The sequence below is a fragment of the Pinus tabuliformis genome, chromosome 6 (genome assembly GCF_031772625.1).
Source record: "Pinus tabuliformis cultivar Carrire ecotype Pingquan chromosome 6, CPIR1, whole genome shotgun sequence".
In the NCBI taxonomy this organism is placed as follows: Eukaryota; Viridiplantae; Streptophyta; class Pinopsida; order Pinales; family Pinaceae; genus Pinus; species Pinus tabuliformis.
In genome coordinates, this window is record NC_142292.1 from 1,246,337,202 (window position 1) to 1,246,364,434 (window position 27,233).

Consider the following 27,233-nt stretch of genomic DNA (forward strand, 5'->3'; position numbering starts at 1 on the left):
TGATTTCACTTCAGTTTTGTATGGGGAGTCATGTGAAATGTAATCCACCATGCTGTTCTTCATATTTTGGCCTTCTATTTCTTGTAAACATACAATGTTAGATAAACCATATAGAAGACATAATCAAAATCATACCTCAATGAATCTTTGTTCCATATTTTTAGGGCTAGCTCTAGGGCAACTTCCTAAAATCTTCTCGAACTCTGTATTTAGCCTATAGGAGTCTTCATTTACTATTATTAGCCTTATTCCTACTCAAATTTATTAAATACATGAAAATCATTTAGACAAGCACTTGGTAGACAAGAGACCTGTAGGTCATGAATGCATAAATTCATTAAGTTCATCAATGAATCATTAAAAAGGCTTGATTCCCTCTATTTCTAGCTTAAATAACACACATTAGCTCATGCATTCATACAATATAATTGAGAGTCCATCAAACCATGGAATGGATCCATAACAAGAGCACATCATATTATGATAAATATACAATACATGTAACCATAATAGAACCATGACAAACCAATCATAAAATCATACAAAAATCGGAACTTGTGCTCATTAATCTCAATAAGAATCAACACATAATAACATATGCAAATGTGAACCAAGTCAGGGACTTCCATGTACCACCCGACCATATATTGGGCTAAACCAAATCTCTCTTTCAACCAATCACCCCCATTCCATATTCCAAGCATGAATGTGGGATCTCATGGGATAAACCAAAACAAAACCAACTTGGTCATCTAGAGGCTAAACCACCTCAACCCCGAACCACTGTGATTTCACCTAAACCAGTCCATAAATCACCAAACCAACACAATCTTAGATGCCTTGGAATTTATTCACCATACCTAGAGGAATTTTCATGTCTCTACCCACCCATCGAGGGCTTCCTGGACAAACCATCTCCACCCCCAACCCTTGGGATTTCCGTAAGACCACCTCACTTAGATCCAAAATCTTATGGAGATTCAAAGATCAACCAATAATGAACCCCATAACACCATGGCTATCCAAGAAATGGCAAGGCAAGATTGTAACCATTATCAACCAAGGAAAATCCCATGCCATTGAAATCAAAGTAATCATGTAAACCAAATGCATGCACCATGCATTCAAATCCCGACAAGGAAATCACACATGCAAGTTGTTACCTGCAAAATCTTCCCACTATAGATTTTGTTCCAGTCTTCTCCTTATGATTCCTTGTTTTTCTTTGCTTGTCCTTTTATTGCTTGCTTCCCTACTTGTTCTTCCTTCTCTCTCTCTTTCTTGGAGTATGATTTCTAAAACTGATCAAAAGTTGTCAATTGTTTCTCAGATGCCTTTTTATCATTGATTTCTGATGTCTCTTCCTTTCCTTTTCCTCTTTTCTTTCCTTTTCCTTTATTTTCTCTCTAATTTCCCTTGCATTAATATTCTTGTCTCTTCATCTTCCTTTTCTCCTATTTTCCTTTATTCTTGAATTAATTACCATTCATTGTCTTTTTCCTTTTGCCTTTTCCAATGCCAATGCCAATTCACATAGCCAATAATTAACCACAAATGATACCCACTTTAATGCTTTTCTCTTCATTCAACTTAGAATATGTGTTCCATGGCCTTGGTTTTATTTTTTCCTTTATAATGTCCTTTCATTTACATGGAAAATCAACTCGGGGTCGTTACAAACCCCTCCCCCCTGGGGGTTTTGTTGTTCCTAAAGGAAATCCTTGGTTTGAGGAGAAGGGTCAGTGCCTAGGACATCTTAAAGTCTCTTGAAGATGAATAATTGTTACTCAAGAGTTAAATATAAAAAGATTTAAATATGGTTCAATAATCGTACTCAGAGTCCAACCACATTACATACAATGACAATATTTAATTCTAAAATATTAAAGTTCCATTATGGTGGCCTGCACACAAATAGTGAAGCTTCTTTGGTTGTTGTAGTATAGGTGAGGGAAGAGATAATAGAAGGAAATATGGTGTAGAGGGTAGAGATAGAATCTTGTGCACTAAACTCCAGCAGAACAATGCATATACAAAGGAAATGAAATTAGAAACCATAGAGTGCATTTTAAGGCTTTCAATCTTATACCTACATGTACCATTTTCCATAACATGACATAGATAAATTTGTCATACAATATTAAGTTCCAGCAACTACAATTGCATGGTTTCTAAGAGGAAAGAAACAAATATGAAATTTGTAAAGAGAGAAGCACATACTCCACATATCAGTGCTTGGAATCACAAAAATATTCTTCATTAATCTTTCAGAACAATGTACATATCATAACACCTCATAACATGAAAAACTTGTAGAATATTGCAGCCTCTTAGCATGAAAATTGAACCCTTACAAATGAGTTCCTCTTCCCTTTTATAGGGAGAGTCCTAAAAAAAAATAGTTATAAAATATCTCCTAATGTGACAATTGTCTAAACTAATCAATTGTGTGAGCGTGCCAAAGGCCTAGCTGTTCTAATCATTACATAACAACTTGATTCTTTCTTGAAAAAAAATATTTACAAAATTCCAAAATGGAAGAGATATATCATGATTCTGAATTATAAAATATCTTCAACATTAGCTCGCTTGATCCTTCAAAGTGGAACCATGATTCACTACTTGGACTCACGATGAGTTAACCAGTTGGTTAGATCATTTCCATATAACTGGGTCTGGTACGAGAGTGTGAATAAGGGTACTATAAGCCATCCTTAAATTTTTGAGCTCGGTGTAATTTCACCTTGCCACGAACAAGGTCTTCATAAACCACAACATCTGGAAGTATGTCTGCATATAGTTCACTATGGTGCCACCCTTGAGGGTGGAAGTCTTCTCCTATGATGAGTCCACCTTGATCTTGGCCTCAAATAACAATTTCTCATACTAATCGCATAGTAGCAGTTGTCCTTGGAAATCCCAACAGCTAGGTAACCCTGCTTTCGTCCACTGTTCAAAATTGGAGTTGAATGAAGCAACTAACTTTTCCATCTCACTCACACACATTTCATCCATATCCCTCACTTCCTTCTTGTTATATGGAATCTACGACTGCGCACAAAAGTATATTCGCTAGACCTAATGGCCCGATCTAGAACAATAGAAAGAAAGGACTATAAAGTTCTCCTTAGAGAAATTGGAGAATGGAAATATGCTTACCTGTGATTAGTCACAAGCCACTCTATCCTCTTGGCTTGTAATCTTCAACCGTAGCTCTAATCACTATAATTAGAACTTGCACAAATAATCAACACAACCCAAAGATCTAGGATATCTATGTAGCATTATCCAATAACTCTATTCAATGGATCAACATAGCACTAAAATATATGAATGTAAACATAACATAACACATATAGGAAAACGATATACTCTTTGTATTAATATGGAAGGGAGCGAGTTTACAACCAAAAGTGGAAACTGATCTTGTATAGATCTCCCCAAGATGTCTTGTCCTTCCTTGTCACTAGGCACACCTTAATGTCACCCTAATGCATAGAAATGATAGCTCTCTTATAATCAAAGCAACAACATAAGGGTATGATTAGTCTCCAAAATCCAACCTCTATCTTTTTGATGACATTAAATATATAGGAGAGGATGGTAATTTAGGAATTATTATCCATTTACCAATCTAGGCTTGAGATCCACTCTTGATGGGAAGATGAGCTCAAGGGATAAGAGGTGAAATATCCAAGTTAGGATTAGATAGGATTTGAAGTTCTTATCCAAGATAAATGGTTGTAACAACTCCTGTAAGCTTATGGAAGAGGAAAATTCAGGATTCTTTTTATTTTTCCCGAATTTCTAGAATCAGCACACCCCCAACAAGGGACAACCTGTTGCTGATTAGAGCAGGTGTAGAACTGAGAAACCTCTTGTTGAATGCAAATCCCTAAAGGGTCAGGGTGCGTTGGGCCTTAAAAACACTGAAATGAAGCAATCAAGGTAAAAAACTCAGGGATTTGAGAGAGTCATGCTTAGGGATTTGTGTAAGGATGATGACAAGGTGTTCATGGATGTTTATTGATCCAGTTTGTAGGCCTATTGACCAAATGCGACAAAATGGCATATAACATATTACCCCCTAAATTGCAAAGTCAGAAATGGAAACTGATGACTGAAGTGCTTTACCTTGTGACAAGTTTGGATCAAGAACAACTGGATGGATCATCTTCTGTTATAATACATTTTCATAATGATATCTTTTTTGATGGAGGCATACTCATACTCAACACATAAGCTAACATTACTGTACAATGATTAAGAAGTCGTGTCCACTAATGATGAAGTGTGCATCCATGATTGGATGATTGTCTGTGTGATCATAGCCATCATGCTTTGTAATCTTGCATTAATCTTGAAATCGCAATTCATATGGATGGAACTAGATCTGGGGTCTTCTATCTCATTCACTTGATCATCCAATGTACGAGTCTAACCATGCGAATAAAGGAGTTGAAGTCAAACATGACAGACATCGTCTGATTACTAGCCAATCATGTAAGTCGTTAACGGACATGAGAGAAACCACCGATGATGTTAATGGCTCTCAAGGTACAAAAATACAATATGTATGGTGTGAATGAATGAGTTGAAGTCAAACACCACACAAAATCTGTCAGTTGAAGGCCAATGATGAAAACCAGTCACTGAGCGAGGAAAATTGCCATAGATGCATGTAAGTCCCAAAGTATTGAAGGAAGAGTTTCTAAGTCAAATTCCTGGATAATGAGCTAATGTTATCAGGAAGCAACCCATCGAAGGAGGGCCTTGATGTCTCCCCCATCAACGACATGAAACATGTATCATGATTTGAGACAGAATGACATCGATGTGGATCTGGTTCGGAACAATAGACATGGAATGAAGTCTTAAGAGTATCGTAGCAGATATCAATTGAATCACTTCTCTTGAACACATCAACGACACTGAATGGAGTTGGAAGCATTGACCCAAAACAAAAAGTGGAGGCTCTAAAATGGTGTGATGAACCAAAACACAAGCAGCTTTCCCAATCCAAAAACCACGAAGAGGAAGTGGAAGAGTGTCGTGTTCAAGAGTGACTCACTACCATAATAGGTAGAGTATCCCATTTTCCAAATTTCCCCAACTATTGATTATCAGTACCTATTTATTTTTAACAAGCTTGAGGAGGATAACATATGGTTGATCTATAAGTTCACCCTTTGGATGAATCCCTCTAAGTATGTTTAACGAACCCTAAGAAGGAATGGTTCGGTCCCATCATGTTTGATGAGTCCATCGTTGTGTGATGTTTTTACAAGTCCAACTAAGGTCTAACTAAACTCCTTTTTCATGTTTAGAGAGTTTGAAAAATAGGCAAAAAAGAAAACTCTTCCTTTTCGTAGATAGTCTCTTGAATCAGAAAAGGTAGAAAACAATACTAACGAGAACCTCTTAGCCATGTTCGACTAAGGTGTTCCTTTTTCGTAGATAGTCTAGCTTAGTCAGGAAAATGGTTAAACTTATACTGAGTAGACATCTTTTCAATTACTTTAACGAGTTCAAAAATACAAGTGCTCGATAATATTTTCATATTTAGGGAGTCTGAAAAGAGCTGACAGAGCACACCTCCTAGAGGAACGGGTGGTATAAAGGGTAGCAACTGGTTCTGGTCATGATGGAACTACTCAAAACGCGTAGAGGTCAAGAGGTTGGATAATAAGGCCACTCATCAAAACAGTTCCTAAGGAAATGGTAAAAAAAACAAGTGAAAGTTTATGATTAGCCAAGTAGATGGTGACAATGGAATGAGAAAACCAAGGCTCATCTAGCAGAAACATGCTAATAAAAATGACAATCATGAGAGATAGGATGAGAATGGTTTCATTTTTACACAAGATTGAAACAAAGAAAAACTATGTTTGAAATAAGTTTGCATGCCCCCAGTATAATGACTCAATTCTAGGCACATTCCCCCAAGCTTCATTTAATTCACCTAAGTAGAGTACTAATTACTAATAGGTGGATGGAATGAAGGTTCATTTACAAGAACAAGTGAAAGAATCGATTGGGAATTTATGAGGTCTAATCAAAGACTTGAATTGAAGGGGAATCTGTTTCATTTTTTAATGAGCTTGACATAGGAAAATAACTATTCTCCAAGGACCTTGTTTCATTTTTTAACGAGCTTGACATAAGACAAGGAATTATGCTCCAGGAACCTTGTTTCATTTTTTAAGGAGCTTGACACAAGACAAGGAACTCTGCTCCAGGATCTTGATCATGACCTACGGAAGGCCATGGCTTCCAAGAGGTTCTCATTAGATGGGAGAATAATTCTATATAAGGGATACATATAAATGGATCCAAATGAAAGATTAGACTCCAATGCTCCCAATAAATGATGCACTACATCACCTACTATATCATCAGTAGATGTGGGCATGGAACATGTTTCCACATAATTAATCTGTGCGGGGGAGATACCACTTGGATATAATTATCATTTAAGGAATCTAGTTGATTGGGAGTCAAATTAGGATCAACGAACGAAAGTTGGTCAAGGGTCATGATTTTTCCTTCATGTGGAAAACACATCACTTGAAATAGTGAAGAGACAAGAGGTCCCATGTCGTAAATATAGTCATGCCCAAGGAGTAAATTAAAATCCAAAGGGCCTTGGAGTACCATCACATCTTTATAGACAAACTTTCCTCCCAAAGTAATAGGAAACTGAGGAAGGATCCCTAACGGTTGACTGGTTCCTTTGTTAAAAGCCAACAAAATTGGGTAACATGCCCAAGTTGTAGAGAACCTAAATCTTGCCAAACAGTTGAGGATGAAATACTAGCAGACGTGCCTTCGTTTATGACTGTGCCATGTACGAGCATATTATAAGCCTGTACTATGATTTGGAAGGGCACATAAGGAGGAAGACAATATCCTTCCAGTCAACTCCAATCAAAGGAAGTGACCATACTACTTGGAGGGGGTGTCGTGGGAACGAGAGAACTACCCCCTGATGCTATGGGAATGGGAGAATTTATCCCTTGTGCTGTGGGAATAGGAGAATTGTCCCCCTATTCCATTGGAACAGGAGGATTGCCCCCCAATCCAATGGAATTTGAAGAAACAAGAAGAACCTGAGTGGTATGGAGTTTACTCTCTATAGAAAAGGTACGATCAGATGAAGGTGGAATCGAGTCAACCATTTTCTCAACCGATTGTTGGTCAGGAACTCATGGGATTCACATTTAGAGAGAGTGGGATTGATTGGAGATGTATTTTGATTAATCTCTTCATCAACTAGTGGGGAATTGGGAGAAGTTTTTTGATAACTGGCCAGAAGACGAGGCTAAGAAGCTGTAAGGTTGTCCAACACTTTTGAGGCTTCATCCATATAAGGAAAATTGTGAATCGAATGATTCCCTTCACATAACATATAAGGAAACTTAACTTTACCCTTATATCTATGAACTTTATGACCGCTAGTCGATGGTTTATCACTGACATGATCTCTGGAAGCTAACCACAAAGGTTGATGTGAACCTATGGACCACACTTCTAATACCTCGGGAATACCTATACAATCTCTAAGAAGGTGTTCACCCTTACATAACTTGCAAAAGAATTTAACTTTGTTGGGATGATTGGAATGTTCCTCCATACTAGTTGCATCCATAATGGTTTCTTGGTTTCCCCCTATTGTGCTAGGCAACAACCCCCCCATTTAGTTATATATAAATCTCTTAGGAAACTATTATATAACTAAATGGGGACCCTTTAAAATTTAAAAAAGATAGGAATATAGTAAGGTTTAGGTTTTTAAAGGACAAATTTGAATTTTTGAATAAACAAATCCAAAATCATTAGGCCTAAAAACCTTGAATAAGCCTACCTTAAAGAAATCCCGACCATATCGCCTTTCACAAGTCTTAATGAAAAATGCCTTGTTTTATCCTTTTGAAACTTGTGACGTGATAAAGAATAGCCCCCGAAAACGAAACGTGTTCAAAACTCTAAAGGCTTAAGTATTAACGAAAACTACTTTACATTGGAACTTGTTCGCATTGCAATTTTATAATGAAAACAATATATGAAAAAGCCCGAGAACTATTCCGATTGAGAAATACAATAAACTATCCAGAACTGATTAGACGATGAATGCAGTCTATAAACATCTCACGTCTGGTTAAATCACAAACTAGCAAAAGGCTCGCCTCTCCTTTCATCCTCGATCCTCCTATTGTGATAACACTATTTCTTAACAAACACACTTTAATAGAATCATAAGACTGAACAAATAAAAGGAAAAGCCTCACTTGTTAATAATTAGTCGGGCCCTCTATAATGCCACGTCATTTCTTGTGATTTCACAATTGCACAAATCCTTTGGCCATATCCATTCTCCTCTACTCCCAAAACCTCCGATTACGATAATGTGATCGTCGCACCTGTTATAGACAGTTTTGGGCACTGCAACCCCAATCATATATGTCCATAAACCAAGGGCTTCTGAGTCCCTAAAAGTGTTGTTTCATGCCCTAAAGGAACAAGGTCAGCTGATTACATCATCTCCCAGAAGTTCTCCACAGAAAACTGCTCAGAACTGGTCAAAAATGGACCATACAGGTTGCTCAGTGCTAAGGGTGCGATGCATCTGACCTGCCCAGTGTAAAAGGTGTGATGCATACTAGAAAGCCCTTCTGTAGGGTGCGATGGGTGAGAATGGACAAATGGCAGAGACAGTTTGCGAGGTGGATGATCATGGAATCTTCCAAAAACTTCTCCCGTGACACTTGCCTCTCTGAATTCGCCGAGGGATGAGTAAGAGATCATTAATCTCCAAATGGAATCAAGAACTATCAGAGAGAAGACACTAATCAAAATCCCAGAAGTTGATTCACCTCCCTGTAATCATCTATATATGGATCCCTCATCCCAGAGATCCAGAGGTTGGGATTTTGTATCTTGTAAGGAAGTGCTGTTGGTTTCCTGGTGGAATATCATAGTGTTGGGTGATCTAAGCTTTTCATGAGGTGAAGAAGGGCTTTCATGCTGGGAGGATGACACTAGGTCAGATCAATGGTTTGTAATCCTCTCTTCTAATCTTTAAATCAGTAAAGCTATTCAAGTTTTCCTCCATATTCTTGTATGTATGATATTATATGCATTTGTGTGGTCAATATGTTAGAGTCAGTCTGGTCATCCCTCCGTCAGAGATCAAAACTCTTTTTTCTTTTCATGTTTAGGTGTCCCATCGCTTTCGATCACTTGCATTTCGCTAGGGGCATGCCATTGTCTGACGGAAGGGTTTGGTGTTCTTGTTTCCCTCATGCTTGTACCTTCCCAGGCTAGTTAAAATTTCTCTACATTCATCAAAGTTCATTTTAGTCATTCATAGTCATTATGCTATTTTGGTCAAAAAGAGTTATTTTAAGAGTCTAGGTCTAGTGGTTGGTCTTCAAACATGTCGAATAATGCCCGCAGGCCATGAGGATCATCAAACACATGTGAGGACATTTCTTGTTCAAAACTCTGCTTTGAGTAAGAAATTGTCGCATTCATTTTTTGTACTATTTTTCTGCCATGGAGTTTTCAAAGTAGGCTCTGGTTTTCCTTTTCCAAACATCAACGCCTATATCCCTGCAAAAAATCAACCAATTTCATCATTTTGAGTCCAGAAAATCAATGAGAAAGCCAAAGGATAGAGTTTCATTAAATGACAAAGTGCCATAGTCAAAAACATTATGAAGGGAGTTTTTTGAAGAAGTAAAACTTTAAATCATCTCTTGTCAAGATATTTCAAAACTATTTATCCCTTTGCAACAAGTGTCTTTCATAATCCAAGGGAGAAATTGTGTTTTGAAAGTGCAAGAGCAAAACAGTGAGTGGAAGAGGCCGATTGTGTGACTTGGAGGCAGCGCGACGCATATAGCAGGTGGCGCGACGCACATAGAGCGCGCGGCGCACTGGGAGTTTTCACCCAGTGTAATTTATAACGGGCACGACACATATAAAGAGCACGGTGCATTGGGTTTTGAGCGCGGTGCATATAGCCTCAAGCCCGAAACTTGCTTGGAATTTTACCAATTCGCCCATGCCTTGCATGAATTCGCCAGGTAGGCCGTCATTCTTGCTATTGCTTTGAATTTTGTGATAAGTGTGAGTGGTTTATGGGTGGTATCATTTGAAACAAAATCTAAATCCTCCCTTTAAAATACATTCAAAGGAAATTTGCTGTGGGGTCTTGACTTATTGATTGGTCACCAAGGACTCTCCCCTTTCCCCATTTCCCTTTTGTTTCCTCATTTCCTACCCCCCCCATCAAGCTCATCAATCCAACATTGCATTCAAATCCCAAAACTACTAAACCCCTATTCCCTATCCCTCCACTCATTGGTCAATGTAAACCCCAAAACCCTACCTTATAAAATCCCCAAACCCTCCTACATATCCTTGAACAAAATTTCCCCCCATAACCCCTATTCCCATCATATTATTCCCCTTCCTAACACTCCCTTTTTACATTGTTCCCCTTGGTGGCAGATATCATAACAGCACCTAGTTTCACTACCATCATCAAAGGATGACAAATTTTTGGGCACAACACAAGTTTTTTCTCCCTGTGCGGCGCGACGCTTAGGATTAGGAACTCCAAATCACAAATGGTTTGCATTTTTGGATTCAGCATGAAAAATCATGCCTGCTGGTGCATGAACAAAATGTTTGGATAAGTTTTGAGTCCCCAGGAGGTCAAAAACACCCTAAAAATGACCTCTCTGCCCCTAATTTCACACACAGAAAGTAGTCTTAGGAGATTGTTTTGGAGGGGCAAATGGGCACCAAATTCAGAAATTCCACTTGGGTTGGAAAGTATACATGCAGGGCTTTCCAACAAGCACACTTGGGCTCAATTTTGACTTTAGAAAGTGCCTCAAAATCAGCATCAAAGTAGCGCGGCACATATAGAAATTGGCGCGGCGCACAAAGGTTTTTGGCCCAATTTTTCACCTTCCAGCTCAGAAATTCAGCCAGTTTGACTAGTTTTGCTTTGTGATGTTATTTTTGACTTATCTTGATGTAATTGAGTAAACATGACGTAATTTTGGCACTTAGTTACTTGTTCTTGAAGACTCATTCACCAAAGAGTGAAAATTTAATGAATGAATCAGTTTCCTACCTTATAGAGGCAAGTTGCTTTGACTGCCTAGATTTTAGTGCTTTGTTTAGAATTGGTTGAAACAACTCCTAGAAGGATGAAATCGACCCCTAGAGGCAAGGGAAGAGGTTGGCTTGTCTATATCATGTAATTTCTAAGTCATTTTTAGGGTTGGACTCTTGGGAAAAACTTGGCACTCTATTGTACATTGTATCTCTGCATTTTTGGCAAAGGAAAGACCAGGGTTTTACAGCACTGTTTGGGATCCATGTGGCTTTATGTTTTGATGGTGTGCTTCTCTGAGTAATTGTAAGTTTATCTAGTGTTTTGTGTATCATCTTCAAGCTTCTTCTTCTGAATTTGAAACAAATGAGTGATTAAGGTGGAATCCATAACTGTTATGCTCTACCTTTGAATTTGTTTAAATTTTCATGTTTTCTTCAGTTTAAGGAGAATTCTTGAGTCTCTCTTGCTCTCCTTAGCTCCTCACCTGTCTGATCTACCCATCTCACCTGCTTTAAAGCATCAAAACGATCGCCTTCCTTGCCCCAATCAGACCTCTGCAGAAACTGTGCCTCATCCCTGAGCCCAAATTTGCCTTTCCCATTTTTTCAACAAAATCCTCAAAAAACCAAATCAAAATCCCTGCACTTAATACCTAGCCTAAGATCAGTTGCAAATTTAGTCATCTCGAGCCTCATCGATTACCTTTTGCTGAGATTGACCCGGAGAGAGCCCTCTCCTGTCCTCGTAGGGCTAGCTACGAGGCTGAGCATGGTTTGATGTGGACCTAGAACCTTGTCTTTTCAGCCTGAGACAAATCTAGGCTCTAACATAATATATATCTGGTCCTATATTGTTTATGATTGTATATCTCTGCACTTTGAAGGTATTATGCTTCTTTGACTTTACAGGTACTCTTTGAAGCGGAGTGGTCAAGGGAGAAGCGGCAAAGACCTGTCAGTGAGGAGAAGGAAGAAGCAAAGAACCGAGCGAAAGATCGATTTTGGTATTCTTTGATCCTCTCTGTTATAGACATTTTTGTGCCCTACAACCCCAAGCATGAAATGTCCATAAACCAAGGGCTCCTAAGTCCCTAAAAGTGTTTTTCTAACCCCTAAAGGAACAAGGTCAACATATTACAGCTTCTCCCAGAAGTTCTCCATGAGAAACTACTCAGAATTGGTCAAAACAGGATCATTGCAGCTGCTCCACTGGCTAAGTGCGTTGCATCTCACCTAAATACACTGTGAGGGTGTGTTGCATTTCAAAAGTCCCTTTTGTGGGGTGCGATGGGCGAGAAATGGCAAACGACAGTGTCATTCCGCAAGGTGGAGAGGAAATGGAAGCTTCCAGAATCTTCTCCTGTGACACTTGCCTCATTGAATTCGACCAAGGATGAGTAAGAGGCCCTCAGTCTCCAAGTGGAAGCAAGAACTATCAGAGAGAAGACACTAATCAAATCACAAGCTGACTCATCCCCCTTACAGATATCTATATATGGATCCCTCATCCCAGAGATCCAGAGGCTGGAATTTTTCATATTGTAAGGAATTGCTGTTGGTTTCTAGAGACAAACATCAGATTGTTGGGTGATCTAAGCTTTGTTTGAGGTGAATAGGGGCTTCTTTGCTGGGAGGTTGACGTTGGGTCGAAACAACTGGTTGTAACTCCTCCTGGATCTTTTCTTGTTTATCAATAAAAGCTATTTGAGTTTTCCTCCATGCTTTTGTATCATTGATGCTTGTTACATTTGTATGGTCAATCTACATCTGATCCTAGATTGTTTATGATTATAGATTCATGTCTTTGTATAGTGCTATACTTCTGTGATCTTACAGGTACTTTGTGAAGCTGGGCGTGCAAGGGAGCAGGTAGCTGAGGACTATCAAAGAAGAGAGGGATCGAATCGAAGGATTAGCGCAAGACAGAGGTTGGTCTTTCTGTTCCTCTCTATCTATAATTCATAAAGGAAAAACAAAAGTAGTTTCTCTCTGTTTGTTTCTAAGGCAGCTGTCACACCTTAGTGGGATAGAGCAGTTCTAAATAGACACTTTTCCCTGTAATAAAAAGGCGACTCCGTTGGGGAGATAATTAGTTTGTTTGTTTATCATTCCTTGTTGTCTATTTCATAAACTTACGAGTAGCATTCGAACTGCATTTGCCATAACAAATGCAAAGTAGATAACTGCTACTTCAGTCCATCCACTGGATCTGTTTATGATTTAAACAACTGATTCACAAACTATCTGATTGCCCTTGTGATAGCTCTTAGATCCTCCTTAGATCTACCCCTGATTGTTGCATTACTGATTGCTTTTTACTCGGCCAAAACCCAAGAACTGAACTGCAAACTGTGACCCGGAACTTGAACAAAGTCTCGTTTCTAGCCCAGCGCAGGTACTGTTCAGAGATTCTGAATTTCAGCACACTTCCCGAGTGGACAACCTGCGCTGCATTTCAAATTATCTGTGTTACAGGTGCGCTGATCAGACTAGCTCTGTGTAGCTGTGGCTTCTGTGATTCATTCTTTCCAATTCTATTCCTGAATCTTGCTGCCTGTGATCAGTATATGTCTGTTTGAAACCCCTTTTCCTTGCTGTTATTCTACCTCCTTTGTACAAAAAAATTGTAGATGTTTTTGTGTGTTTGTTGAGTCATTTACAGTTCTCCTTTGCAAAAGTAACATAGTCGTACTGTCGTCCTTTGATTTGAATCTGTCGCAAGTGTCGATTTCAATCGTAGAAAAAAGTTTGATTGCTGTTGATGGTCAATTATCCTGTTACTATTGCTTTTGGTCTGAATTTTTAATTTTCTAGTGTCAAGAACGAGTATTCATTTCAAAATCGTAAGGTGTTGTAATCGTCTCCATTTTTTGATTTCGAAAAGAAGCTTGTTGATATTTGTCGCTTGAAAAGAAATTCAGATTTGTGCATCAACTTTATTTTTAGCATCCATATACTAAGAAATTTGAAAACAAATACATGCATGTGCATTTGCATATAGACAGTCTGATTGGCTTGATTTAGGAAAGTGCATTTAGAGTGTGCTCTTTGCTCTTTGTGAAAAGATTCTGTCTTTCTTTTCCCTAGTAGCTAGGATTTTCATTGCATAAAAGAGATAAAAAGTTTGTTTATCATCTTAGATTGCATTTTAGGAATTACATCTACATCTCGTGGTGAACCCGAAAGGCAAACTTCATAAACAAGATCAACTTAAAATAAATTCAATGAATCTAACAACGCTTTGGAACTTAACGCACAACATTTAGAAGTCTAGGCTAGAGACGTATTCTGGCGTCGTAAAGCCTGGTAACTGTTGTTCTCACTGATGGTTGGGTGATTCCTCCACTTTGAGATGATAAGTGCCAGTACGGACTTGTGCTCCCACGTACCGTCGAGTATATTTTGGGAGACCCCAATAGGCTTAATCCTTTATCCATAGGAAACCGTGTCTGCTGCCCTATCGATCGCAATGCACTGAACACAACATTCGGGAAGATTGACTGCTGTACCGTAAAAAGTATTCTGTAGTTTTGTGATTGGTTTGGTACTCCCTCTACCTAGATTTCCAGAGCAGTCCCTTTCGTTCCTTTTCAGACTCCTTAACAGAAAAGGTCCATCTGAGCACTTGTCACTTCAGGCTCATTAAAAATCGAAGGAGACTAGAGTCATCTTTTGTTTTTTCTCGACTCTTAAAAACTGAAAAAACAAGTTGTGTCAAAGCCTCTAAAATTTATTTTAAACGGAATATTCATTACCCTTTTCCTACGTTGATCTTGGGTTGAGAAAATGGAGTCCACCAACCAAGGAGTTCCCCTTGGAGGAAATCCTAGTCCCTTCTCCTCTTGGGGAGATGTTGGTGCACCCCATATGGCCACATTGTCGCTTCCAGGACTGACAATTGGTTTGCCTGTATGGCTCTTCTCAACCTCTGTCGTTCAGAACACCGCAATTCCTGAACAATCAAATCAGCAAATAGACGAGTCCAGAGTTACCCACCAACCTTCTACTTCCTCTAATTCTTCCTCTCCTCCTTCCTCTTCGCTTGATGGGGCTGGTAAAGCCAAAAGTCAAGTTCCTAAGGAGAAGAAGGAAAAGAAGAAGAAAGAGAAGAAGAAGAAGGAGCCAAAAGCGAATGGGGGCAAACGAGTGTCGTCTAGCGAAAATCCACACACTGCACCAACCAGGCCTAAATCGCCATGTGTCATTTGCAAGGGAGACCACTATCACAGAGATTGTCCTTGCATCCCTCAGATCTTAAGGAACTGGTCTCCTCGTTTGCACAATCCGGTGTCGTCAACCTCTGATGATCATGTTGAAAACACACCGTCAACTAGTGAAAGTGAAGCCCCAGGACAAAAAGGAAAATATAGATTTCCTTGTAAACTGTGCGAAGGCGATCATGCCGTCCACCATTGTCCCTTCTTAGACGAAGCTAAAAGAGTTTTGGATGATCGTCCGGTTTCACCGTTACGACTTCCTCCTGGATATAAAAAACTCTTGCCGAGGCCGTCATTAGTTGAAAATCCAGCTGGCCCGCTCAGGTGGTCGGCCGAAGCATCTACCATTGAAGATAAACCATCTGAATCCATACCAGATGAAAGTCAAAAGGTCGAGACGGCAGTTGACCCGGTCTTGCCTTCAGAGGTTCCATCTTCAGATGATACAGTCACTGAAGAGAACAAGGATGACACCGTCCAAATTCTTTTCATAAGCACAGACTCCAACGAACATGGGGGCAATTTACCCATTCCTTTACCGCAGGAAGGAATTTCGTCAGAGTCGTACCCGGCCGTCTATTCGGTCCCACCTCCAAGCAACCTAGTTGTCTCCTTCGACTGGAATCAACTAGGCAGACCCCGTTTACCAGCTAGTATACCATTCCGAATTATTGTTCAAATATATAGAATGGTTATGGCTGGTACCATCATAGATGAGGGGGCTTCTGTGAGTATCCTTTCCTCAACTGCTTGGAAAGCGCTTGGTTCGCCATCGCTTTTGCCTGAGATGAGAAATCTGACAGGCTTTGATAAAGGAACTAGTCGACCGTTAGGGATCCTTCCCGATGTGCCCATAACATTGAGAGGGAAAACCGTTCACATGAACGTAATGGTAGTTCAAGGACCCCTGGATTACAATATACTCCTTGGACAAGACTATATTTATTGCATGGGAGCAATTGTCTCCTCACTCTGTAGAGTAATGTGTTTTCCGCACGAAGGAAGAGTGGTGAAGCTCGTGGACCAGCTTTCATTTCCCGAATCATACAGAGCAAATAGTCATATACCATCCCTAAATGGTCTTTTCACGCAAGAAATGTCTCAATCTCCAACCCGTCCTCCCGATGAGCGCGAGTGATTCGGGGGGACATGACTGAAACCCAGGGGGCATGCACCCTGGTCTGCTTCGGCAGGAAAACTTCGGGTATAGGGTAGGTTTCCGCGAGAGAATATGACTAGTCTGTACCCCCGTCCGTGATTGGAAGAGGGGGTTATTCTAGAACAAGATTCTCTTGTCAAAGTTATGTGAGTGGAGTAGCCTCCTTCACTCACCTTTGTCTATTTCGGTAGACATCGCCGAGGAAGTGTTTTGTTTGCGCTGTAAATAGAACAATCTTTGGTAACCTGTAAGAGGTAGGCCTCTCTCGGTAGAACAAATGTTTTAATGGACTAAAGAAGGGGTAACCTTGAAACTCTGTTTTATACCTGGGGGCATGCAAACCTTTTGGAGTGCAAGCAAAGAGCGATCATTTATCTATTTTTTGGATTGGTCGTTTCCTAACTTGCATAAAGAAAGGATGTGGGGCAAAACTCTAAAAGTTGCCGTTTTATATGAGACATTCTTATCACACGACTGGATTAATTGAGCAGTTTTAACACATAGTTCAAGCTCGTTAAAAAAAACATAAGACATGAGCAAATGTTTCCCCCCGCGTTTAAGCTCGTTAAAAAATGAACTATTCCCCGGTAAATAACCATCATGAATGTAGTACTTCAGCCGTTAAAGCCTTGGTCGTGTTTGCACCGTCACCTCCACTTTTTCATTGGCCGATCATTCACCTCCATTTGATTGTTTACCCATTTTGAGGAACAGCTGCGAAGAGTGATTTCACTAGCCATCCTTGTGACACTGCCGTGATTGGAAAATTCCAAACCTTACCTGGAATCAACTGCTACCCGTTTTATCACTCGTTCCTCAAAAGACGAGTCTCCTTTAAGCTCTTTTCAACTGACTCGTAAAATATGAAAAGATTGCCGAGCCATTGGCCTCTCCAGCTCGTTAATGGGATAAGAAGTGCTATCCCTCCTCTAGATTTTAATCTTTTTGGACCTGAGGGATTATTACACAAAAAGATCGAGCGCTTGTTTTGTTCGGCTCGTTAAAAGTATCGAAAATTCATCCCTTCTGTATTGTTTTATACTTTTTCGGACTTAAGGGATTAGATGACGAAAAAGGAATTTTGGAGTTACCTTTACGTTCCTTTTCAGACTCTCTAAAATTGAAAAGGACCGAGTTATCTTTGTCATTAAACTCGTTAAAAAGATTAATAGCGACAAACTTGTCTATAGACGAGAACGAGTTTCACTATTGCTAGGCTCGTTAAAACATAGCGATGGGTTTGCCCGAAGGGAAAATTGTAGAACAAGCATATGTTATCCTCCTCAAGCTTGACAAAAATAAAGAGGTACTGGTTAGCAATGACTGGGGAAAATTGGGAAGAAAACTCAAAGAAACTTTGTTGGTATCAAGTCGCTCTTGAACATGACACTTCCACTCTGTGTCTGAGTCGGGTTGGGTTGTTTCATTCACCGGTCACATCACCATGGTCACACCATACCATCCACATTTGGGGTTAATGCTACCGATCCATCACATCAGTGTCGCCGATATGTTCAAGAGAAGTCATTCAGAGAATTCACCTGTGTCTCACCCACTACCATACATTATACTCCATTCTTTCATGACCGCCACCCCGAACCTTATATCACCAGATCGTTTTCACCTCCATTAAAATCATTTGCTCCGTTCCGTGTCATTGATGTGGGATTCATTAAGGCCCTCTTGTGATGGATCACTTATTGTCGACATCAGCTCATTATCCAAGAAGTTGATCTAGGAACACCCCATTCAGTACTTTGAAGCTTGCATGCCTCAATGGCAAGTTTCTCACTTCCGGCGACAGGTTTACATCAATGGGCTTCAACCGAAAGATTTTGCGTGGTGTTCGACGCCAAGTCTTTTATTCACACCACGTGAATTGTACTGCAGTACCTTGAGGGTCATTATCATTATCGGTGATTCCTCTCGCGCTTGTTAACAGTTTACATCATTGACTGGTAATCAAGCGATGTCTTTCCATGTTCGACTTCAAAACATTTCTCACATGGATTGACTTGTACTTCGAGTGAAGATCGGACGAGATTGAAGACCCCGGATCTAGTTTCATCCATCCAGGCTGCGATATATATTCAGGGAAATAAAGACATTAAATGTACATCATTGCTGCACAGATAATCATCCACTCAAAAGGATGATGGCTCTATCAGAATCATCAGTCTACACTCAAACGATTGTCTGTCCTATGTACATGAAAATGAATTTATAAAGCTGAGCATGGGAATGTCCGCCCCAGCTAGATCATGAAAATAATATGAAGATAATGTATTGTATTGTATCTTATTACAGGTCTCCTCCCAGCAGCATTGAAAGAACTTCAGATCCTCATAATAAAGCATTTCACCCGACACCAAAAGGTTAACGGCCTCATACTTTAGGGGGAAACTGTTATAGAAATTTTTGTGCCCTACAACCCCAAGCATGAAATTTCCATAAACCAAGGGCTCCTAAGTCCCTAAAAGTGTTGTTCTAACCCCTAAAGGAACAAGGTCAACAGATTACAGCTTCTCCCAGAAGTTCTCCATGAGAAACTACTCAGAATTGGTCAAAACAGGATCATTGCAGCTGCTCCACTGGCTAAGTGCGTTGTATCTCACCTAAATACACTGTGAGGGTGTGTTGCATTTCAAAAGTCCCTTCTGTGGGGTGTGATGGGCGAGAAATGACAAATGGCAGTGTCATTCCACGAGGTGGAGAGGCAATGGAAGCTTCCAGAATCTTCTCCTGTGACACTTGCCTCACTGAATTCGACCAAGGATGAGTAAGAGGCCCTCAGTCTCCAAGTGGAAGCAAGAACTATCAGAGAGAAGACACTAATCAAATCACAAGCTGACTCATCCCCCTTACAGATATCTATATATGGATCCCTCATCCCAGAGATCCAAAGGCTGGAATTTTGCATATTGTAAGGAATTGCTGTTGGTTTCTAGAGACAAACATCAGATTGTTGGGTGATCTAAGCTTTGTTTGAGGTGAAGAGGGGCTTCTTTGCTGGGAGGTTGATGCTGGGTCGGAACAACTGGTTGTAACTCCTCCTGGATCTTTTCTTGTTTATCGATAAAAGCTATTTGAGTTTTCCTCCATGCTTTTGTATCATTGATGCTTGTTACATTTGTATGGTCAATCTACATCTGATCCTAGATTGTTTATGATTATAGATTCATGTCTTTGTATAGTGCTATACTTCTGTGATCTTACAGGTACTTTGTGAAGCTGGGCGTGCAAGGGAGCAGGTAGCTGAGGACTATCAACGAAGAGAGGGATCGAATCGAAGGATTAGCGCAAGACAGAGGTTGGTCTTTCTGTTCCTCTCTATCTATAATTCATAAAGGAAAAACAAAAGTAGTTTTTCTCTGTTTGTTTCTAAGGCAGCTGTCACACCTTAGTGGGATAGAGCAGTTCTAAATAGACACTTTTCCCTGTAACACTCTCCTATCTACTTCTCATAAAGGAAGACGAAAGTAACTTTAATCTGTTTGTTTCTAAGATAGCTACCCGTCTTAGTGGGACTAGCAACTCTGCATAGACACTAGATTTCCCGATAACAAAATGGTGACTCCACTGGGGAGCGAATAGCCTATTTGATTGTTTATACTTGTTTGCTTTATAAACTTATAGACGGAGCCTGAAGTCAAGCCAGCTAGCCTTCGAACTGCATTTTCTATGCAAGTGCAAAGTAGATCAATGCTACTTCAGTCTATCTCTAGGTTTTGTTTAAAAACTGAACAATCGATTTGCAAACATCCTAATTGCCCTGGTGGTGGCTCTAGTAACCTCATTAGATCATCCCCTATGATTTCTATTTACTGACTATCATTAGCTTGGCCTAAATCCCTGAACTAAGCTGCAAACTGTGACCAAAAACCAAGTTGAAGTCTCATCCCTGGACCATCGCACTTTCTCCTATTGGGAATCTGGATGCATCTCACCTCCCATGTGCAGTAGGTGCGCTCCATCGCACTTTCCCTATGTTGCAGGTGCGCTGATCAGATAAGACCTCTTCTGCTTCCAGATTTTGGTTTCTTTGTTCACTCTCTTCAGATTTATTAAGGAGTTTTTCTATCTGTGATCAGTATACCACTGTGGAAACTCCCTTCCTTTGCATGATTCTACCTCCATAGTACAAAGAATTGTGAATGTTTTTATGTATTGTGCGCCATTTACAGTTCTCTTTTACAAGAAGTAGCGTAATCAAACTGTCATCTTTTGATTTGGAAGTGTTTCTAGTTTTGTTTTCAGTCAAAGAAAAGAATCCTATTGCTCTTGATGGTCGATTATATAGTTACTCTTGTATTTGATTTGAATTAGTAGTTTTTCAAGTGTCGAAAGCAGTTTTCAATTCAAAGTCGCAAAGTGTCGTCATTATCTTCATTTCGTTTTTGAAGAGAAATTTGTTAGTATTGTCGCTTTGAAAAGATAATTCAGATTTGTACTCAACATTCTTTATGTCATTCACACATTAATAAAGCGGAAAACAAATACATGCATGTGCATTTGCATTTAGACTGCTTGTTGGTTTGATTTAGGACAGTGCATCTAGTGTGTGCTCTCTGCTCTATGTTGAAAGAATATCATCTCTCTTTCTTTAGTAGCTAGGAATTTCATTGCAAAAAGAAGATTAAACGATTGTTTATCATCTTAGATTGAATTTTAGGAATTATATATCTACATCACGCGGTGAACCTGAAAGAAAAATTTCTTAGGAAAGATCAACTGTAAAATAAATTCAATGAACATAAGAATGATTTGGAACCTAACGCACAACATCTAGAAGTCTAGGCTAGAGATGTATTCTGGCGTCGTAAATCCTGGTAACTATCGCTTCCATCGTAGGTTGGGTGATTCCTCCTCTTTGAGACGAAAAGTGCCAGTACGGACTTGTGCTCCCACGTACCGTCGAGTATATATTGGGAGACCACAATAGGCTATATCCTTTATCCTTAGGAAGCCGTGTCTGCCGCCCTATCGATCGCAATGCACTGAACACAACATTCGGGAAGATTGACTGCCGTACCGTAAAAAGTATTCTGCAGTTTTGTGATTGGTTTGGTAATCCCTCTGTCTAGATTTCCAGAGTAGTCTCTTTCATTCCTTTTCAGACTCCTTAAAGGAAAAGGTCCATCTGAGCACTTGTCACTTCAGGCTCATTAAAAATCGAAGGCGACTAGAGTCATATTTTTTTTTCTCAACTCTTAAAAATTGAAAAAGTAGGATGTGTCAAAGCGTCTAAAATTTACTTTAATCGGAATAACGTCACTGTTCCCTCGTTGGTCTTAGGTTGAGAAAATGGAGTCCACCAACCAAGGATTTCCCCTTGGAGGAAATCCTAGTCCTTTCTCCTCTTGGGGAGATGTTGGTGCACCTCATATGGCCACATTGTCACTTCCAGGATTGACGACTGGCTTGCCAATATGGCTCTTCTTGACCTCCATCGTTCAGAATACCGTGATTCCTAAACAATCAAGTCAACAACTAGATGATACTAGAGTTACCCCCCAACCTTCTACTTCGTCCGTTTCTCCCTCTCCTCCTTCCTCTTCGCTTGATGAAGCTGGTAAAGCAAAAAATCAAGTAACTAAGAAGGAGAAGAAGGGGAAGGAGAAGAAGGAAAAGAAGAAGAAGAAGCCAAAGGAAAAAAGGGGTAACCATGCATCATCTAGCGAAAATCCACACACGACACTGTCCAGACCTAAATCTCCATGTGTCATTTGCAAAGGGGACCACTATCATCGAGATTGTCCTTGTATCCCTCGGATCTTAAGGGACTGGTCTCCTCGTTTGCACAATCCGGTGTCATCAACCTTTGACGATCATGTTGAAAGCACACCATCAACTAGTGAAAACGAAGTCTCTGGATAGAAAGGAAGATGTAAATTTCCTTGCAAACTATGCAAAGGCAATCATGCCATCCACCGTTGTCCCTTCCTGGATGAAGCTAAAAGAGTCTTGGATAACCGTCCCGCTTCACCGCTGTGGCTTCCTCCTAGACATAAGAAACTCTTGCCGAGTCCATCGCTAGTTGAAAATCTGACCAACACAACTTTGTGGTCGATAAAAGCATATATCATTGAAGATAAACCTGTTGAATCCATACCAGATGAAAGTCAAAAGGTTGAGGCGGCAGTCGACCCTGTCTTATCTTCAGAAGGTCCATCTTCAGATGATATAATCACCGAAGAGAATGAGAACGACACCGTTCACATTCTTTTCGTAAACACAGACTCCGATGATGGGGGCAATCTACCTGTTCCTTTACCGTAGGAAGGAAGTTCGTCAGAGTCATACCCGACCGTTTATTCGGTCCCATCTCCGAGCAACCTAGTCATTTCCTTCGATTGGAATGTACTAGGCAGACCCAGTTTACGGGCTAGTGTACCATTCCGAATCATTGTTCAAACCTACAAAATGGTCATGGTCGGTGCCATCATAGATGAGGGGGCTTCTGTGAGTATCCTTTCCTCAACTGCTTGGAAAGTGCTTGGTTCGCCATCGCTTCTACCTGATGTGCGGAATCTAATAGGATTTGATAAAGGAACCAGTCGACCGTTAGGGATCCTTCCAAGTTTGCCTATAACCTTGAGAGGGAAAACCATGTATCTGAATGTAATGGTAGCCCAAGGACCTTTAGAATATAATCTGCTCCTTGGGCGCGACTATATTTATAGCATGGAAGCCATTGTCTCCTCACTCTTTCGAGTAATGTGTTTTCTGCACGAAGGCCGAGTGGTCCAGCTCGTAGACCAGCTTTCGTTCCCCGACTCACACATAGCTAATAGTCAAATACCATCCTGAAATGGTCTTTTCATGCAAGGAATGTCTCATCAATCTCCAGTCCATCCACCTAAAGAACGCAAGTAATTCGGTGGCCATGACTGAAACCTAGGGGGCATGCACCCTGGTCTGCTTCGATATAAAAATTCATGTATAGGGTAGGTTTCCGTGGAGGATATATGACTAGTCTAGCACATCCGTCCATATAGGAAAATGGGATTAGATCAAAATAAGGCACCTCTGTTAGAAGGTAGGCCTTTCCCAATAGAACGAATGTTTTGTCTGCAAATTGAAGGGCAACCTAGAAAAGGTAGGCCTTTCCCGATAGAACAATTGTTTTGTTTGCAAATTTAGGGGTAACCTGGGAATCTCTACTGCGCTATACCTGCAGGCATGCAAACCTTTTGTGTGCAAGTGAAAAGTGACCAACGTAACGCTAACTCCATAGTTTCACTAACTTCAACTGCTTAAGTTGGGTGAGTGGTCGAATCGACCGTTCGCCTTCGCAGGGGCCAAATGGCACCGACGAAATAAAGGAAAAATTTTCCTACCCGACCTTATTAGTTAACTAACCCCTAGGACAGTAGTTGGTCATTCTAGCTTGCATGTAAGAGGCAATGGAGCAAAGTTTCGAATCGTACAAGCTCCCTGAAAATTGAACCTATTGATGAGACATCCTTATTATACGACTAGCATGAGTAGTTTTTATGTGAAGTTCAAGCTCGTTAAAAATTAAACCTAAGCAATGAGCAAACGTTCCCCCCAGAGTTTAAGCTCATTAAAAAATGAACCAACCTCCAGTAAATAACCATAGCGAACACATTATCATCAGCTTTTGAGCCCTGGTTGTGTTCTTACCATCACCTCAACTCTGTTTTAGCCAATCATTCGCCTCCATTTGATTGTTTACCCCTTTTGAGGAACAACTACGAAGAGTGATTCTGTTAGCCATCCTTGTGACATTGCCATGATTGTAAAATTACAAACCTTACATGGAATCAGCTGCTACCTAGAAATATCACTCGTTCCTCAAGAGGCGAGTCTCCTTTAAGCTCTTTTCATCTGACTCGTAAATATGAAAAGATTGCCAAGCAGTTGGCCTCTCTAGCTCGTTAAAGCTACCAGGAGTGCTATCCCTCCTCTAGATTTTAATATTTTTGGACCTGAGGGATTATTACAAAAAAAGATCGAGTGTCGGCTCGTTAAAACTATCGAAAATTCATCACTTTCGTATTATTTTATACTTTTTCGGACTTAAGGGATTACATGACGAAAAAGGATCACTGGAGTTTCCTTTCCGTCCCTTTTTAGACTCTCTCAAATTGAAAAAGGACTGAGTTGTCTTTGTCATTAAACTCGTTAAAACCAATAGCGACAAACTTGTCCATGCAGATAAGAACGAGTTTCACTATCGCTAGGTTCATTAAAACATAGTGACGGGTTTGTCCGAAGGGCAAATTACAGAACAAGCATATATTATCCTCCTCACGCTTGATAAAATAAAGAGGTATTGGTCAGCAATGACTGGGGAAAAATTGGGAAGAAAACTTGAAGAAACTTTATTGGTAGCGAGTCGTTCTTGAACATGACACTTTCACTCCATCACCATGATTGAGTTAGGTTGGGTTATTCCGTTCACTGGTTATATTACCATTGGTCCACCGTACCATCCATCTTTGGGGTTAATGCTACCAATCCATTTCCGTGTCGCTGATATGTTCAAGATAAGTTGATCAGAGAATTCACCAACCCATCTTGTGTCTCATCCACTGCAATACCTTTACGCTTCATTCTTTCATGATCGCCACCTTGAACCCTGTATCATCAGATTGTTTTCACCTCCAAAAGTCATTTTCTTCGTTCCATGTCATAGATGTGGGATTCATTAAGGCCCTACTACGATGGGTCACTTCTTGTCGGCATCAGCTCATTATCCAAGAAGTTGACCTAGGAACAACCCTTTCAGTACTTTGAAGCTTGCATGCCTCAATGGCAAGTTTCTCACTTTCGGCGACAAGTTTACATCAATGGCCTTCGACCGAGAGATTTGCGTGGTGTTCGATGCCAAGTACCATTTTCACACCACACGAATTGTACTGTCGTACCTTGAGGGTCATCATCATTATCGGTGATTCCTCTCACACCTGTTAACAAGCTTACATCATTGGCTGGTAATCAGGCGATGTCTTTCCATGTTCGACTCCAGAACATTTTTCACATGGATCAACTTGTACTTCGGGTGAAGATTGGATGAGTTTGAAGACCCCAGATCTAGTTTCATCCATACGGGCTGTGATATATTCAGGAAAATAAAGACATCAAATGTACATCATTACTGCACAGATGATCATCCGAATCAAAGGATGATGGCTTTATCAGAATCATCAGTCTGCCACGTAGACGGTTGTCTGTCCTATGTACATGAAAATGAATTTATAGAGCTGAGCATGGGAATGCCTGCCTCAGCTAGATCATGAAAATGTTATGAAGATAATGTATTGTATTGTATCTTATTACAGGTCACCTTCCAGTTCGAAAAACCTCGGATCCTCATGATAAAGCATTTCACCCGACATCAAAAGATTAACGACCTCATGCTTTAGGGGGCAACTGTTATAGACATTTTTGGGCACTGCAACCCCAATCATATATGTCCATAAACCAAGGGCTTCTGAGTCCCTAAAAGTGTTGTTTCATGCCCTAAAGGAACAAGGTTAGCTAATTACATCATCTCCCAGAAGTTCTCCACAGAAAACTACTCAGAACTGGTCAAAACTGGACCATACAGGTTGCTCAGTGCTAAGGGTGCGATGCATCTCACCTGCCTAGTGTAAAAGGTGCGATGCATACTGGAAAGCCCTTCTGTAGGGTGCGATGGGTGAGAATGGACAAATGGTAGAGACAGTTTGCGAGGTGGATGATCATGGAATCTTCCAGAAACTTCTCCTGTGACACTTGCCTCTCTGAATTCTCCTAGGGATAAGTAAGAGATCATCAATCTCCAAGTGGAATCAAGAACTATCGGAGAGAAGACACTAATCAAAATCCCAGAATCTGACTCACCTCCCTGTAATCATCTATATCTGGATCCCTCATCCTAGAGATCCGGAGGCTGGAATTTTGTATCTTGTAAGGAAGTGCTGTTGGTTTCCTGGTGGAATATCATAGTGTTGGGTGATCTAAGCTTTTCATGAGGTGAAGAAGGGCTTTCATGCTTGGAGGATGACGCTGTGTTAGATCAATGGGTTGTAATCCTCTCTTCTAATCTTTACATCAATAAAGCTATTCAATTTTTCCTCCATATTCTTGTATGTCTGATAGTATATGCATTTGTGTGGTCAATATATATCTGGTCCTATATTTTTTATGATTGTAGACCTGCACTTTGAAGGTATTATTCTGCTTTGACTTTACAGGTACTCTTTGAAGCAGCGTGGTCAAGGGAGAAGCGGCAAAGACCTGTCAGTGAGGAGAAGGAAGAAGCAAAGAACCGAGCGAAAGATCGAGGTTGGTATTCTTTGATCCTCTCCTATCTACTTCTCATAAAGGAAAACGAAAGTAACTTTAATCTGTTTGTTTCTAAGATAGCTACCCATCTTAGTAGGACTAGCAGCTCTGCATAGACACTAGATTTACCGATAACAGCACCGCACATCTCCCATACTAAATGAACCAATATATCAATATCGCTATCGCATATTGGCAAAGCACATGTCAATAGGTTTTATATGTGGTTTAAAAGGTTTTTACTATGCGATATATTAATGGGATTATAAATAACCACGCGAAGCCATGATTTTAGTTATTTAAGAATTCTAATGGTATTTATGATTTAAAATCCCAAGGTGATTTGATGGCCTCTATAGATTGATTCACATTTAAACTATGCTTCCTGTCATTTCAAAGCCTTGTATGTTCAAATGATTTCGCATTTC